General features: G+C 40.6%; 1 long non-coding RNA gene across 1 annotated transcript in view; it reads left to right on the top strand.

The window, feature by feature from the left end:
• The first annotated feature begins 1,011 nt into the window (after positions 1 to 1,011).
• Positions 1,012 to 17,813, top strand: part of LOC126927276 (uncharacterized) — a 59,265-nt gene continuing 42,463 nt past the window's right edge. Inside the window, exon 1 of the long non-coding RNA XR_007715345.1 lies at positions 1,012 to 1,085. This is a non-coding gene — a long non-coding RNA (uncharacterized LOC126927276). The remainder of the gene's footprint in view (positions 1,086 to 17,813) is intronic.

The following is a 17,813-nucleotide window of genomic DNA, read 5'->3' as shown; positions in this document are numbered from 1 at the left end:
CGTTGCCGGAGCCGAGACCATTGTCATAGTGCCGTCATTTGTTATTTACACCCTCATCAAACCTAAGGACCCACCATAAACTTAGACTTTTTAAGTAATTCTAGATGGTCCCTTTCATCTTGCACGTCCAATTTCTTAAATGTTTTTGATTGATGTGTATTTCTTAGAAAAGTCCTTATGTTTATTGTGCGCTCTTAGAAACTACTGAAAAGCTGGTAGTTATATAATGGGAAAACCGGTAATTATATAATATTAAACCGGACATTTATCTGATGAAAATGTGTGGATTTTCCCATGAACAAGGTCACCCATGAGCCACGTTGGTAGGATGCTTACTCCTCCTATCTTCATTCATTAACGCTGATCATACCCAATGGGTATCGCGAATCCTTGTCCTCCCTTTTCATAACAAAAAGAGTGAACAACGAATCAGCTTCCCTTGGTCAAAAATTACCTACATACCGATCTTTCCTCTGTAAGTATGTAAGAGGGGAATTCGAGTTATATCTCGGTTCGAATACTCTCTACACCCATGACTTCTTCGAAAACCACCTATCTATGCATACTCAATCTAGGTTTTCAGATCAGTCAATATATCTACCCGGATTCACTCATATAAGACCAATCCATTTCTTCGTCACCTATATCTTAAACGGCGGAGTTACTAACTTGTGTTGTTGTACAAAGTTGTTGGAAATACATATTTCATAAATATTGAAATATGTATAATTTTTGTGCTGGACTAGGTCCAGTGCGTAGTGGAGATCTTTGTAACGGGATATCACTGTGTGGAGATATGTGTGTGCGCGGCGACTGAGAACCAGACGAATGTAAACAGTTCTATCGGTTAACAGTCTTCAAAAGGTCGAATATGAATAAAAGTGCTGAGACGCGCGCAAGTGTACATCGATAAATATTCTAGAAATCGTTTATAAAGTAAATATGTGTCTACGTTAATAGTAATGGCCAGCGTACAATATTTCGGCCATCAGGATGCACAATTCTCAACGTGGTAGCAAAAATCGTGGTTGACGAGATTTAAGGTTATGGGACCACGTGTAACCGGGCGTGAATGTATAAAAAAGGTTCATTTTGAAAGAATTGGAAATATGTTCTGAAGAGATAAAAAGGCTGTTGGCAGAGCAGATAAAAGAAATCTGTATAGTGAAGAGAACTATTTTTGAAAAAAGGGTGAAGATGAAAAGACGAATCACGATGCCAATGGACGATAAAACTAAAATGCAAGTATTCGATGTACGTGATTACAAAGCGTGGAAGAAAAGAATATTAATGTATTTAAAGTGTAAAAAATGTTATGAATTGGATACACGAGAGAAAATGGACACGGATGCGAAAGATAATTGGGATAAAAAGAATCAATGGGCGATGAACTACATCTATTGTAGTATAAGAAATGAGCAATTAGAATTTGTTGGTGATTAAGACACTGTTTACAAAATAATTACAAAATTTGATGAGATGTATATGAAGGAATCAACAGCATTGCAACTTTGTATAAGACGTGGACTCGACATGATGAGGTTGAAAGATTTTGAGGAATCAGGTTCATTTTTCACGGAATTTGAGAAGACGATAAATGAATTAAAGGGTGTTGGTGCAAACGTAAGTGAACGTGAAAAACTCGATTACATGCTGAAAACACTACCAGAATCATTGATTTATATTGATGACTTAATCGACTCATTGAAAGAAAGTGATTGAACTTGTGATTTTTTAAAACATAAAATTATAATGTGGGAAATAGGAACGTAGGGAGAGTAAAAGTGATAGGAAATGTCTTCAAAGTTGAGAAAAGAGAGAAATAAAGTGCCATGGCTGTGGAAAGTACGGCCACGTGATAAAAAATTGCACGAATACATGTAGAGGCGGAATCAATGGAGGAACGCAATGGCAAGGAGGTGCGAATCAGCCATAGCAGAATAGGGGTCGCGGCGGACGAGGTTCTGGCCAGAGAAGACGAGGATATGTTCAGCGTGGATTTGGTCAACGAGGACGGAGCAGAGGTTGGCAGCAACGCTACAATGGGGCAAGTCGACAAGACGCAAATTATTTAAACAGCCAGGACTACGACGACCAAGGAATTGACTCCTTCCTAACGCGAGTGCAGCGCGATTATAGTAAGGATACTATCACAGTATATACCAGCGATACGCGAAAAATAGATCGGATATTGGATAGTGAATGTTCAGATCACATTGTAAATGATGACTCGTATTTTATTGAGTACGAAAACTTAAAGAACCCGATAAATGTAAAACTAGGAGACGGTAGAACATTAAAAGGAACAAAAGTTGGAAAAATTTTAACTTACTTTGAAGTAAACAAAAGAAGGGTTAAAATTATAATGTCAAATGTATTTTATGTGGAAGAAATGGATAATAACTTGGTTAGCTATGCGAGAGTAACGAATAAAAATAAGATAGTCTCAGCAGGGAATACTTCAAAGATCTATAACAAATATAGAAAGTTGATAGGGATCGCATTCAAAGATCATGGTTTATATAAAATAACTAGTTACATTGGAAGGCAAGTATCTCACGCCAAAAATGTAGAAAAAATGACGAACAGGGAAAAATTTCACAGAATCCGAGGACATGTAAACTTTAATTATTTAGATACGATGTGTAAGAAAAAATTAATTAAGGGAATGCCAGAAAAATTGGAGCAAGTTCAATTAAAATGTGGTGCGTGTATGCAAAATAAATAGCACAATGTACCTATCCAGAGTAACTGTAGTAGAGCACGCGAGATTTTAGAATTGGTACATACCGATTTAAATGGACCTCATAAAAATACCAGGTTTGATGGATCTAAATATTTCTTAACATTTATAGACGATTATAGTAAGTGCGCATTAATTTATACTTTGAAATCGAAAGATGAGGTTTACGATTGAATCCTTGATTATATAAATAAAGTTGAAAATCTTACTGGTAAGAAGATAAAGAGACTAAGATGCGATAATGGAAAAGAATATATGAACAAAAACATGTACAATGTAATTAGGGAAACGGGAATTTTCCTAGAACCATGCCCACCTTATGTTCACTAGTTAAATGGAACAGCTGAGCGCTACCGTAGAACAATCACGAATTCCGCTAGATGCTTATTACATGATTCGAAACTAAATATTAAATATTGGTCGGAGATAGCTAGAACCGCGGTGTACTTAAAAAATAGAACCATTACGAAAATATGTGAAAATAAAACACCAATCGAAATATTGTTAAGAAGGAAACCGAATATAATTAATTTAAGATTGTACGGGAGTATAGTTTTCGTAAGAGTATCTGAAATTAAAATAAATTCGAAATGGTACAAAAAGGCAGATATTGGAATACTTGTAGGTTATGAAAACGTTGGATATAGGACCTTAGTTAATAATAAAATTATAATTGCAAGACACGTAGAATTTATAGGTGAAAATGATAATTTAGTAGGATTTCAAGGAATGGAAGAATCAGATAATGAAACGGAAAAGGATTTTGGAGAACATTCGGATACAAACGAAATTCATGAAAGTGAAACAAGTGACGAAAAGGTCGAGCAGGTTGTAATAAAAAAGGAGAGAAATTTAAGTAACGAATCAGAAGAAAAACTTGAGGACATAGAAAATAATTTGAGAAGGCCAGGACGGGAAACAAAGAAACCTCAAAGATATGGCCAAACGAGCTCATATTTCATTTATGTGAATGTAGTTAGCGCAGGCAGTCCTCAAACCTATGAAGAAGCTTTTAAGTGGAGATGACAGCAGATCATGGAAAGAAGCAATGGATCGTGAAATAAATAGTTTAGTCAAAAATGAAAACCTGGCAATTAGTAGAGAAACCAAAAGATAAAAAGGTATTAGATTTGAAATGGGTATATACGAATAAATCCGATAATCGTAAGAAAGCGCGACTAGTTGTTCGGGGTTTCCAACAAAAGGAAATACCGGAAGATTTATACTCTCCAGTGGCAAAAATGCAAACGCTGAAGTTATTGCTATCTTATTGTTATCAATATGGTTCGATGATTATGCAAATGGATGTAGAAGCAGCATTCCTAAACGGAACTATAAAATGGGAAGTTTTTGTAAAACAACCTATGGGTTACGCCGATAAAAGCGGGAAAGTATGTAAACTAGGTTTGTAAGTATGTAAAAAAGGTTTGTAAAGAAGTGAGAGTGATTATTGTTTGTATATGAAGTATGAGAGCGATCATGTTATATACTTAATTCTCTTCATGGATGACTTATTAATGTGTGGTAAATACAAAAGAAAAATAGATGAAATTAAAAATAAATTGTCAAACAAATCGATGAAAGACTTAGGTGAAGTAAAGACTTACTTAGGAATAAACATTGAATACGAAATGTGAGAATAAGAAATGTGAGATGAAATTAGATCAAAGTAGTTATACAGAGTCATTAGCGAAACGATAGAATATAGAGAATAGTAAACTATATTTTACACCAAAGGAAAAAAACTTAAATTTAGAACCAGCACAGTCAGCCTCAGACGATATAAGATATAGAAACCTCATAGGAGCTTCATTATATATTAGTACTGGAACAAGATTAGACGTTGGTTATAGTGTAAACTATTTAAGTCGATTTCAAAACAGTTACGACGGGACACATTATAAATATGAGTTGAGAATTTTGTAATACATATATTTAACCAGAAAATTATGGTTGACTTATAAAAGAAATTTGGACGCTGAAATTATTGATTGTTTTGTTGACGGTGATTTATCATAAGACTACTACAAGACTACTACGGGATTTATCATAAGATTTTTCGGAAACGCAATTTACTGGAAATCGAGACAGCGAAACAGCGTGACAAAATCATCAACAGCCGCCGAGTATGTAGCTTTGTCAGAAGCAGTGAGTGAAATAAAATTTGTAAAGAAATTATTGAAAAATTTCAAAATAATGATCGAGAGACCAATAAAAATTTACGAAGATAATTCTGGAGCGATTGCGATATCAAAATTTGGAAACTTGACAAAAAATTATGAGTACATTGAAGTACATTTCCATTTTGTAAATGAAAGTTGGGAAAATAAAGAGATTGACGTTATAAAAGTAAATTCAGAAAACAATGTAGCAGATATTCTAACGAAGGCTCTAGGGAGAAATAATTTTGAAAATTTTAGATTACTTTTAAAAATGGTTTAATTTTCACAAAAGGAAGTGAATATGCAGCACAATAATTGAGGAGGTGTATTGAGATATGTAAAATTTTTGTGCTGGACTAGGTCGAGTGCGTAGTGGAGATGTTTCTATGTGGATATCAGTGTGTGGAGATATGTGTGTGCGCGGCGACTGAAAAACAGACGAATGTAAACAGTTCGGTCGGTTAACAGTCTACATAAGGTCGGGTATGGAAGAAAGTGCTGAGACGCGTGCAGCTGTGTAACGATAAATATTCTAAAAATCGTTTATAAAATAAAAATATGTCTACGTTATTAGTAAAGGCCAGTGTAAATTTTATGTTTCCATAACAATATTTCGGACATCAAGATCCACAATTCTCATCAATAACATTGTTGGTCGCAGAGTTATACCATCGCAACCACCCTATTATCTTAACGGAAATCAGGGGATCGATCAATACGCGGTGTCGTTTCTTAGAATCGTAACGGGAATTTGCGACTCCCGTTGACGCGCTTCGACGCGATCAAATGTCCCCACGGTTGGACAAATTGACATCAACTCTGGCCGATGTAAAATCCAGGCGTAAACCCTCCATTTTTACATTTTCAGACTTAAATATTCAAACCAACCTATCTCCGTTTCTAATGCAGATATGCAGACAATACGATGTGCCTTGTTCTCCACATTTCCTGCCAAATACAGTTCACATCTGCTAGTTAGAGCTATGTCAAATCTAAACTCTGCCAAATCCAGTGTAATTGCAGATTTGCATATTCATGCCTGAACACTCACATCAACGTATCGCTGTTTCTATTGCAGATATGTCGAAAACTGGATGCGCGATATACTCCATATTTGCTGATAAATACAGTGCAGATCATACGAATTACGCTATATAAGATCAGTATAGATTCAAATCCAGGTACTTGCAGTTTTTAATATACATTATTAAATATTCAAATTCACGCATCTCCGTTACTGTTGGAAATGTGTCGACAATACGATATGCCTGGTACTCCACGTTTCTTGCCAAATACATCGCTTACCAGCCAGTTTGCGCTATATCTGCAATGGTCCCAGACAGATCAAGCATAAATATAAGTCGGAGATGAAATATCACGGGAACCTTCCTTTTGGAATTTTGGGAAAATCCCGTAACATTGTAATCTAGATTCTACCATAGCTGTAATTCAACAACTGTAGCCATCCAGTCCGATTGTAATTGTTCGAAAGTTGCGATACTGCACTTGGCCTCGAGGCGACAACCAGTCACCGAACGTAGCCGCGGTCAAGGGATGAACGTTTTGTCTAATAAAGGCATGGAGTAATTCTATAGCTGTCCTTAAATGAAATAATCGTAGCGGCTCGTGACAGTAAACATTCCAACGGTTTCTGTTCCGTGTCTCGCCACATGCAGACTCTATCCGTCGGATAAGATGATTGCCAGATGTCAACGCATCTCAACAGTATATGTTTAGCTAGCCTGAGGACCCATTATAAACCTTAAGATTTAGTTAATTAAAGTCCTTAACAGTCCTAAACAGGCAAACAGTCTTTGTTCCAACTACGGGATGATAGGTGAAATCTATTTTTCCACGCACGACGCTTCCCGCTAGCAACGTTCCCTCAAGGGCTACTAGCATTATTCTCTAACCATCAACATGGAAATTGTCCAATTAACAGTAACGTCACTTTCAATCGCCTTCCGAGCGAAGTCTTTTCTCCACGAATCCGATGTTCTGGTGCCCTTAGACACACCCACCATAGTTTTCCTCTGCAGCATCATCGTGCCGGAAAATCATTCTCTCGTGAGGTCACATTAGCCAGATACAAAGAGCCTTAACACTCGGTGGATATTCTATGTTTTGACAAAGAGTTTGCTCAGTCCTACCTATACCGTAGATAAGGAAGTATGGTACAACTTGGAATCAGGATGAAAACGAATTCTGTTATCCCGTTGTCCGCGGCTTTGTTATTGAACCCAGGATCATTGTCACTAGCTTCTCGAGTACCTAATTACCACGACTACTTGTCAAATTGTATAACAATCAAATTTACACTAGTAAATATCTGCTGTATTGCATAACTACAACGTCTAAACCAAATGAAGATTCGTTTCGCGCCTCTAACTCTAATCATAATTGAAAAGATATAGAATGGATTCGGAAATACAAATAATTCCCTTTATTTAGCACACAACTGCTATACATATATCTTATACTCTTAAGACCTCAAAATCCTACTCGCACGCACGCTTGTTGTCAACCGACTCTTCCAGATACTTCTAACGACTGGCTCTTGTCTTTTGTCTCAACCAAGACCCGGACGTCCTCTGACGCTTACACACACATTCACATGTACAGTGTAAATGTATCATTTTCCCAACACGCCTCCTTACATTTATACTGTACACTTAATCGTATTTACATGCTTTGACGAATTACATAACAGAAACTTTAACACTTATTTATTTACATTTCTCTTAGTTTACATTCATCCATGACCTAAACCTTTCGAATTTCTCTCTACACAGTGCCTTCGTAAAAATATCCGCAGTATTTTCGTCTGTACTTACTTTAAGTATGTTTATCTTGTTCTCCTTTAAGCATTCGAGAACGTAGTGGTAATGAACTTCAATGTGTTTAGAATTTTTCGTAAAATTTCCGTGCTTTGCTATACTTATCACTCCAGAGTTATCCTCATATATTTTTACAGGGTTATCGTCTAGATTTACATTGAAGATTTTCATAATTTCCCTAATAGACATTAATTCACTCACCGCTTCCGATAGAGCTACATACTCTGCATACGTCGAGGCTTTTGTCACACACCTTTGTTTTTTAGACTTCCAACCAATTACATTTCCATACAATCTAATTACATATCCAGAAGTCGATTTCCTATCTAAATGATCTCCTGCCCAATCAGCGTCCACATAACAATCTATCGTTTCACATTTTTCATTCCTTTTATAATCTAATCTTAAATCTCTAGTCCGGTACAGATATTTCAATATTCGCAAAGCATATTTAAAATGTGTCTCATTACAACAATCTTGAAATCTACTCAAATAATTCACACTATAACTTATATCGGGTCTGGTATTTACACTAATATACAACAATGCGCCAATTAAATTTTTGTAGCCAATATCCTCTCTATTCTTTGACTTCACCTAAATCTTTCATTTCAAATCTATTAGTTAATAACTTCTTTACCCTTTGTATCTTCCATTTATTTTTACTACAAATTAGCAAATCTTCTACATACATTAGCAAATAAACAACATTTTCTCCCTCTCCATGTGTATATAGGCACAACTCTATGTTATTCTTCTTAAAACCTAATCTCGTCACATACTTATCAAAACACTCATACCAGTCCCTTGGACTTTCTTTTAACCCATACAGCGCTTTCGATAGTTTACAAACTCTATTCGTTCCGTCCGCATATCCCTTTGGTTGATTTACATATACCTCCGAGGTTACTTCACCATTTAAAAAGGCAGTTTCTACATCCATTTGCTCAATAATTAATCCATTTTGACAACAATATGATAGCAATATCTTGAGGTGATAAGGTGTCGATTAATTCACACAAACACCGGAATATACCTAACTACGTAGTTTATTAGAATATACCCGATGCTTACACTAGTCGTACAATATACTTGCTGTTTCGTTTCGCGGTCGCTAATCGATCGGCGCAAAGAAGTATCGGTTAATTGTCGCTGCTCGAATCTCTCTGTAACTAAGAATGCGTCGCTACCCTGTCCGCTATATTTATATCCCCCGGTGTTGACGACAGGCGTTGGGATTTGAATTTCGAGAATGTTCTCGAAATGTCCCAACGGGCGCCGAGCTCGCGACCTGTTTACAATTGTTGGTTTTTGGGTAGCTGACTCACGAGCCTATGGTCACGGCAAAAACGACGGATTTGGCCTAATGATCGGAACCGCCTAAGGTCGATATATCTATAATTAGCTCATGTTTGAGTAAACACGGTTTCTTGTGTAGCAGATTTGCTGGGCAAAAACCATGATGACTTTTGTCGACAAGTACCGCTACAGTACCCCCCTGACAGTGTTAACGTTCTTTTTTTATATTAGCTTATTTATGATAGCGGGGGTGCCCTTGGTAACCGCTTAATTCAAACCCGCTTGAAAGCGGACGGGAAAACGAACTTTCCGGCCCGAACGCGTAGTGTAATGCGCTCTTGCGTCTCCGTCGCTTTGTTGCGCTTGCTCGCTGCTTTGCGATCGGAAGATTTTCCTAGGTACAAATACGTCGTGGGCTTGTGCATTCCTTTCTAGGTGCTCAATATCTTCCGACACGATGAAGGCGGGTTTTAGACGGTCTACGGAGACTTTTACGCCTTTATCCTTCACACGTATGTTAAAGGTTTTTTCCCACGCTGTATCACTTGATAGGGGCCATCGTACGGCGGTTGCAGAGGGCCTCCGATTGCATCGTGACGAACGAACACATACGGCAACGTTTTTAAATCGCGGAACATGAATGTCGTCTTCTCGGTGTGTTGTGAAGTTGGCAGAGATCTGATCTCGCTCATTCGCTCTCGCAGACGGTTTGCAAATTCCGCGTTGGCCTGTTGTTTTGCTGGTACGAAAAATTCCGCTGGCAATCGTATGCCCGTACCATAGATCATTTCGGCTGCCGTTGCGCCCAGATCTTCCTTGATAGCGGTTCTAATGCCTAGAAGAACTATGGGAAGGCTTTCGACCAAGTTGCTCGTATTGTGGCATTTGATTGCGGCTTTAAGCTGCCGGTGGAAGCGCTCTACCATCCCGTTGGACGCGGGATGATAGGCTGTGGTACGCAAATGCTTAATGCCGAGCATCCGGCATAGTTCTTTGAAGAGATTGGATTCGAATTGGCGTCCTTGATCGGTTGTTATTTTTGCTGGGCCGCCAAAACGCGCTATCCATGTGGAAAGAAGAGCCGAGGCAACGGTCGTTGCTTCCATATCCGGTATAGGAATCGCTTCGGGCCAACGTGAAAAACGATCGATACATGTTAGACAATATCGGCAGCCTTGAGAGTACTGCATAACGATAATGTCTAAATGTATATGCTCGAATCGTCCTGCGAGCTCTCCGAATGTTCCGAACGGCGTCGATACGTGTCGCGTTATTTTACATTGCTGGCAGGGGATGCATTGCCGTGTCCATATTTGGCAATCTTTGTTTAACGCAGGCCAAACAAAACGCGATTTTACTAATTTCTGAGTTGCGTGAATTCCTGGGTGGGAAAGTCCGTGGAGTGCATTAAATACGTCGCGCCTCAAGGATTTCGGTACGTACGGTCGTACGATGCCGCCTGACACGTCACAGTATATTTCCGCGTCGTAATCCGGAAAACGAATTTTCTTAAGCTGTAACGCGGATGTACCGGAGTTAACGATATTGCGGAGATCTTCATCGTTTTCTTGCGCGGCGGCGAGGGTTTTGTGATCCACGGATTTTCCTATAGCTTCGATGCGCGATAGGGCGTCGGCAACATTATTGTTTAGCCCTTTTATATGCCTTATATCGGTCGTGAACTGACCGATATAATCTAGCAGCCGGAACTGTCTCGGCGAACACTTGTCGGGATATTGACCGAACGCGTAAGTGAGGGGTTTATGGTCAGTGAAGATAATGAAATTTCTCCCCTCTACTGCGTGTCTAAATCGTTTGACCGCGGTGTACATAGCGAGCAATTCGCGATCATACGCGCTATATTTTCGCTGCGCGGCGTTTAAGGGTTTAGTTAAGAAACCCAACGGTTGCCAAGTGTTGTTCGCACGTTGCTGCAACACCGCTCCTAATGCAAAGTCGGACGCGTCTGCAGCGAGGCTGATGGGCGCGCCAGGTATAGGATGTGCTAACATCGTCGCGTTAGCTAGGGCGCGTTTCGATTCGCTAAAGCTCGTTTTGGCGTCTTTCGACCAGGTAATGGGCATGTTGCCCTTTTTCGCCCCTCGCAGCAAATCGTTGAGGGGTTGTAAGATTTTGGCTGCCCCCGGTATGAAACGTCGATAAAAGTTAATCATACCGAGGTACCTACGGAGAGCTTTGATGTTCGCCGGGACGGGTGCTTCAGTTACGGCTTTTACTCGATCGGCGAGCGGTTTTATATCCTGCGCGTTTACCGTATGGCCTAGGAAGGATATCTCATCGACGCCTAACTCGCACTTTGCTAGGTTGATTACAACGCCGTAATGATTTAGACGTTCGAACGAAATCCGCAAGTGCTCGCGGTGCTGTTCCTCGGTTTCCGAAACTACCAGGAAATCATCGATGTACGCGTATACGAAATCTAAGCCACGCGTGGTTTCATCGACGAAACGTTGACACGTTTGCGCGGCGTTTCGAAGCCGAAACATCATATTGGTTGCCTCGAAAAGGCCGAATGGTGCCGCGATTGCTGTTTTTTTAATGTCCCGAGGCGTGATTGGAATTTGATGGTAGGCGCGCACTAAGTCAACTTTTGAGAAAATTTTCCTACCGTGTAGCTGCTACGCGAAGTCTTGGATGTGCGGTGGAGAGTACCTGTCGGGAACAGTGCGGGCGTTCAGCGCCCTGTAGTCACCGCAGGGTCGAAGACTTCCATCCTTCTTTAGGACGACGTGTAGCGGAGATGCCCAGGAACTCTTCGATGGGCGCATGACTCCTTGTTCAATCAGCGTTGCAAATTCCGCCATGACTTGTTTGAGCCGGTCTGGTGCGAGCCGGCGGGGTTTGCAGTACACGGGTGGGCTTGGTGTGGTTTCTATGTGGTGCTCCACGCCGTGCCGGATTTTGTCTCGCCCAAAGGCCGGTGGGCGCGTTATATCTGGATATTTTGCCAGCAGTTGATGATAGACCGAATCCCCCTTTACGGTCTTAATCATGAGTTGTTCGCAGTTGGCGGCGTATCCCCGGGTCGTTAGCTGGGTTGTTGTGTCAAGAAGACGTCTTTTTCTTGTGTCTACAAGCAACCCGTAATGGCTCAGGAAGTCCAGGCCGATGATGGGGGTTTGCACGTCGGCGATCGTGAAGTGCCATTTGAAGGCACGTCTGAGGGACAGGTTCAGCTCCATCGCCAAGGTGCCGTACGTTGCGATGGGCGTCCCATTGGCAGCGAATAATTCGTACGCTGCTTTTTTCACGACCCTGGATAGCCTGCTTCGGGGATAAACGCTGATGTCGGCCCCGGTGTCCACTAAGAACGAGGTTTTCGTTCTCTGATCCACGATGAATATGCGGCGTGATCCGAAGCCGTCGTCGTCCGCCGCTTTTACGGACGGCTGGGGTCGTTTCCCGTCTTCCACTTACACGGGACGGTGCATTTTGTGGCGCGATCGCCGAATCTCGCGTGATAAAAACAAATTCCGTCCTGACGCGGGTTGTCTCGCGAACGGGAACGGCGACGGCGTCGAGTAAGGGAGTACGAGCGTCTTCGCGGTCGACGATACCCGCCGATTTTTAATGCCTTAATTTTCTCCCTCAGCCTGCCGACTTCGGCGGCCAGCGCGTCGTTTTTGTCTGCATGCGATGCCGGTGGCTCGGAGATTGTGCCCACCCTATGCGCGCGGTGGCCGTGGCGATCGTACGCCTCGTCGATTCTATCCGCAGTCCTGTTCAGCTTTTCTATGCTCGTATCGTCAACTGCGGCCAGGACTTCCCTGATACGGTCTGGGAGGCGGTTCCTCCACAGGTTTAGAATGAACTCGTCGGACGCGAGCGGGCTGGCTAGTTTCTTTAGGTCATTGTAAAACTGTGAGGGCTTTCTGTTGCCCATCTCTTCGCGTTCAACTAACCTTTCAACCTTGACGCTGTCCGATTCTGTCAGGACGCGGATTAGCTCGCTCTTCAGTTTCTCGTACTGGCCGGTGGCGGGGAGGTTGGTCACGGTGCCCTCTATCTTTGCGAGGTATGGTGGGTCGAGGAATCCTATGAGGGCTAAGGCTTTTTCGTCATCGTGGCTAATGCCGGCTACGCCGAAATACTACTCTAGGATCGAAAACCAGATCCCGAACTTCGTAGGCATAAATGGCGGCACGCGGAACGAAGCACCGGCTGGAGTTGGTTTGCTCTCCTTTTCCATAGTGTGATTTGCGGACAATACTGTACACACCGCGACTAGTCTATCACTGTCTCCTCTTACACAAAAAAAAAATCACGTCGGGGTCACCACTTGAGGTGATAAGGTGTCGATTAATTCACACAAACACCGGAATATATCTAACTACGTAGTTTATTAGAATATACCCGATGCTTACACTAGTCGTACAATATACTTGCTGTTTCGTTTCGCGGTCGCTAATCGATCGGCGCAAAGAAGTATCGGTTAATTGTCGCTGCTCGAATCTCTCGGTAACTAAGAACGCGTCGCTACCCTGTCCGCTATATTTATATCCGACGGAGTTGAAGACAGGCGTTGGGATTTGAATTTCGAGAATGTTCTCAAAACGTCCCAACGGACGCCGAGCTCGCGACCTGTTTACAATTGTTGGTTTTTTGGGTAGCTGACTCACGAGCCTATGGTCACGGCAAAAACGACGGATTTGGCCTAATGATCGGAACCGCCTAAGGTCGATAAATCTATAATTAGCTCGTGTTTGAGTAAACACGGTTTCTTGTGTAGCGGATTTGCTGGGCAAAAACCATGATGACTTTTGTCGACAAGTACCGCTACATCTTAAAGGTCTGATTACTCGCTACTGGGGAGTATATGTCATCGGCTATGTTTCTTTGTTGGAATCCTCTTACCACTAATCTAGTCTTATACCTGTCATCTGATTTTCTCGTGTAAACCCATTTTACATCTAATACGTCTTTGCCTTTTACCCTTTCTACCAATTTCCAAGTTTTATTCTTATACAGGCATTCCATTTCCTTATCCATAGCTTGTTTCCAATCTTCACTATCTTTGCAACAAATCGCCTCCTTAAATGTACAAGGGATATCTACTCTACAATAATTTGCATGGATTTCACTAATGTTTTCTTTTTCTGGATATCTTACTGGAGTTCTCTTATTACGTGTAGATCTTCTAGGGATGTTTATGCTTTCAAGACTGTTATCATTTTCATCTTCCCTACTTTCTAACTCTTCCTTATTCATGTTTACCAATAAATCATTATCCACAATGTCATCGTTATCTTTATCGAATGAATTTTCCATAAAGCCGATATATTTTGTGTCAGTTCCTATGACCTCTACATGTCTCGCTATTGTTATTTTCCCAACTAATAAGACTCTGTAACCTACTTCACTGTATTTTCGAGCTATCGCGGGGAGACGCGGTCGTTAGAATATGCGCCAACGGGAGTCGTAAATTCCCGTTACGATCAGAATGATCGACACCACGAATAGTTCGATCCCCGTATTTCGATTAAGATAATAGGGGTGATTCAGGTATGATAACACTGTGGCTCACAGAGTTAAAATTTATATTTCCAACACTTAATATACACGAATGAATAGATATAAACACTTAATAACTTATCACGCTGCAATAATAGAGTAGCACGGTATGAGACTTAATGTTAGAAATTCGGCGTTAGATCTTTGACTCAATGTGTAACGTTCGACGCGTCACAAGGAACTGATCGACTTTAGATGATTTCTTTGTCTCATCTTTAAGACGATCCCCACTATACTTAGGTCACGCCACCGTTCGCGCCTATGATCACGTATGTCTGTTCTTGCGTGGAAAACGTAACGGACCAAATTCGACGTTTCGAGAACTCGCTGCTTGGCGACAGCTATGCGCTCGTCGATACATTGTATATGATCCGGCGGTCAGATAAGACGATCTGACTGAGACATTGTAGGGCCGCGAGTGACGGTTAGAAAATACAGACTGTGTTAAGCCTCGTGGCGTAACATTCACTATATCCCAACAGAATTCCCATATCTGCCTTCTTATCCCATTTAGAAACTCTTTTTTGTTCTGGTCTTCTTACAAAAACTTTACTTCCATATAGATGTAGATTTTCAACACTTGGTTTTCTCCCGAAGAATATTTCAAAAGTGTCTTTCTCTCTATAGTATTTGCCAGTATTCGATTTTTGAAGTATACCGCTGTACAAACTATTTCCGGTCAGTATCTTTTATGTACTTTCGCTTCCGCTAACAAGCAACGCGCCATGTCCATAACTGTTCTATTATACCTTTGCGCTGTCCCGTTTAACTCATGTACGTAGGTTGGGCAATTATTAATTCTGATACCTTTATCCCTAGCATATTTATAAATTCGATTATTCAAATACTCTTTTCCATTATCACATCTCAATATTTTTAACTTCTTGCCCGTCAAATACTCGGCTTCATTTACAAACTGTACGAAACAATCAAAGACCTCACCCTTTGATTTTATACAATAAACTCTAGCTATTTTGCTATAATCATCGATAAATGAGATGAAATATTTCTCTTCATTGAATCCGGTAGTCTTAAAGGGACCGCACACGTCCGTATGAATAATTTCCATTATCTCCCTAGCCTTAGTTTGATTATTTTTGAATGGTAAATTGTGCCTTTTACTTTCTATGCACACCCTACATTTCAAAAATTCCTTCTCAATTTCATTCGGTATACAGTAACAAGCTGCTCTGTACCCAAAATATTTAAATATTTAAAATTTACGTGTCCTAACATCCTATGCCATCTTTCCTTTTTACTCATACCACTACGTTCGGCGCTGTTTGCTAAGTGCTCCTTCCCTTTCAATATACTTTTCATTCTATATGTTCCCTTTTCTTTAACCGCTACCGCTGTAAGCTTATTGTCCTCACCTATTACTTTTGCAATATTTCCTTTTGAAATAACCGTGTTCTTATTATCTGTTAGCTTGCCTAAACTAATCAAGTTTGCGGACACTTCTTTCGCGTAAAAAACGTTATTCATATTTATTACATTTTCTTTCCAAACGCTTCAAAATAAGTTATAACATTCCCTACTTTTGTTGCCTTTATCGATCTATTATCGCCTAAATATATATTTACCGGTTCTTTAAGGTCAATACAATTGTCGAAATAATTTACGTTGTTAATTATGTGATCTGTGCAACCGCTATCTAATAGCCACATTACTTCATTATTACTTATCTCGTTCGCCTCGCCGCTGTGTGCTGCGTGCGCCGTTGCTATCAATGTGCCTGATCTTGAGTTACCATGCTCGCTCGTGCCGGTTGTTGATTGACGATGGAAATTTCCACGTTCCCTGCTCGTATTTCCTTTGTTTTCTCTTCCTCTGCTGCGACCACGTGTTGACCCACGCCAGAAACTGTTACTGCTTCCCGCTTCGACGCCATTTTGACACTCTCTCGCAAAATGTCCTACTCTTCCACGTCTGAAGCATCCTTCCTTTTTTGCAGAAAAGGCGTTGATTTGCATTTCTTCTCGATTGGACTTATTTTTCTTCTCCGCTATTTCAATTTTATTTTTTACATACGCTACCGTTTGATTTTCTGCTTTCATGCATCTACTATATCCGCTATGTAGGTGTATTCTTCCGGTAACGTATTTAGCATGTAATTTAGTTTTTCCCTCTCACTCACTTGTGCACCCGCACATTTTAATTCGTTTATTAATTTTTCGAAATCGCTAAAGAACGTTGCTGAATCAGTGTATTTCTCAAGTCTTATCTTTTCCTATCTCCTTCTGCATACGATCTGTAGTGCCGTCGACGCTTTCAAGTACATTTTATCAAACTTTTTTACTATCCCATATGCCGTTTATTCTTCTCTAATATATTCCAATTGTCTATTTGTAACGGCATTATAAATTATATTTATTGCCTCCAGATCCTTTTTGTCCCAGTCTTCATTGTCTGTTTCTGTCTTCACCCTGTCTTCAACGAGTTGTGACAATCTCGCATTCTTTACATCTGAGAAGCATCGTTATTCTTTGCTTCCACATACCGTAATCCTCACCATCGAAAATAGGTATCATGATTTCCGATCTCTCCGTTTTCAATGATTCCCGATCTCTTACTCAAGCGTTCCTACGTGCTCGAAGTGTATTTTTCCTCTTTGTAACCTTTGAACGTTTCCTTCCTTACTGAGAATTCACACGAACTAACTCGCAATATTGAAAAACACGCACTAAAATAACTTACAAAATTATGAACCACGCTCTGCTACCATGAAAAGATATAGAATGGATTCGGAAATACAAATAATTCCCTTTATTTAGCACACAACTGTTATACATATATCTTATACTCTTAAGACCTCAAAATCCTACTCGCACGCACGCTTGTTGTCAACCGACTCTTCCAGATACTTCTAACGACTGGCTCTTGTCTTTTGTCTCAACCAAGACCCGGACGTCCTCTGACGCTTACACACACATTCACATGTACAGTGTAAATGTATCATATTCCCAACAATATCTTATACTCTAAAGACCTCGAAATCCTACTCGCACGCACGCTTGTTGCCTACCGACTCTTCCAGATACTTGAAACGACTGACTCTTGTCTTTTGTCCCAACTAAGGCCTGGACGTCCTCTGACGCTTACACGCACATTCACATGTACAGTGTAAATGTATCATGTTCCTAACAGCCACGAACAGATCGATAACCTTATTTCTGTTAGGATAATCTGGGTGGTTCAATTAAGTATAGACCGATTTAACAGGTATAAATTACACTTCAT

This window comes from Bombus affinis, unplaced genomic scaffold (genome assembly GCF_024516045.1).
Source record: "Bombus affinis isolate iyBomAffi1 unplaced genomic scaffold, iyBomAffi1.2 ctg00000081.1, whole genome shotgun sequence".
Taxonomy (NCBI): Eukaryota; Metazoa; Arthropoda; class Insecta; order Hymenoptera; family Apidae; genus Bombus; species Bombus affinis.
The sequence above is the reverse complement of the archived record's forward strand: the minus strand, read 5'-3'. Positions and strand labels throughout refer to the sequence as shown.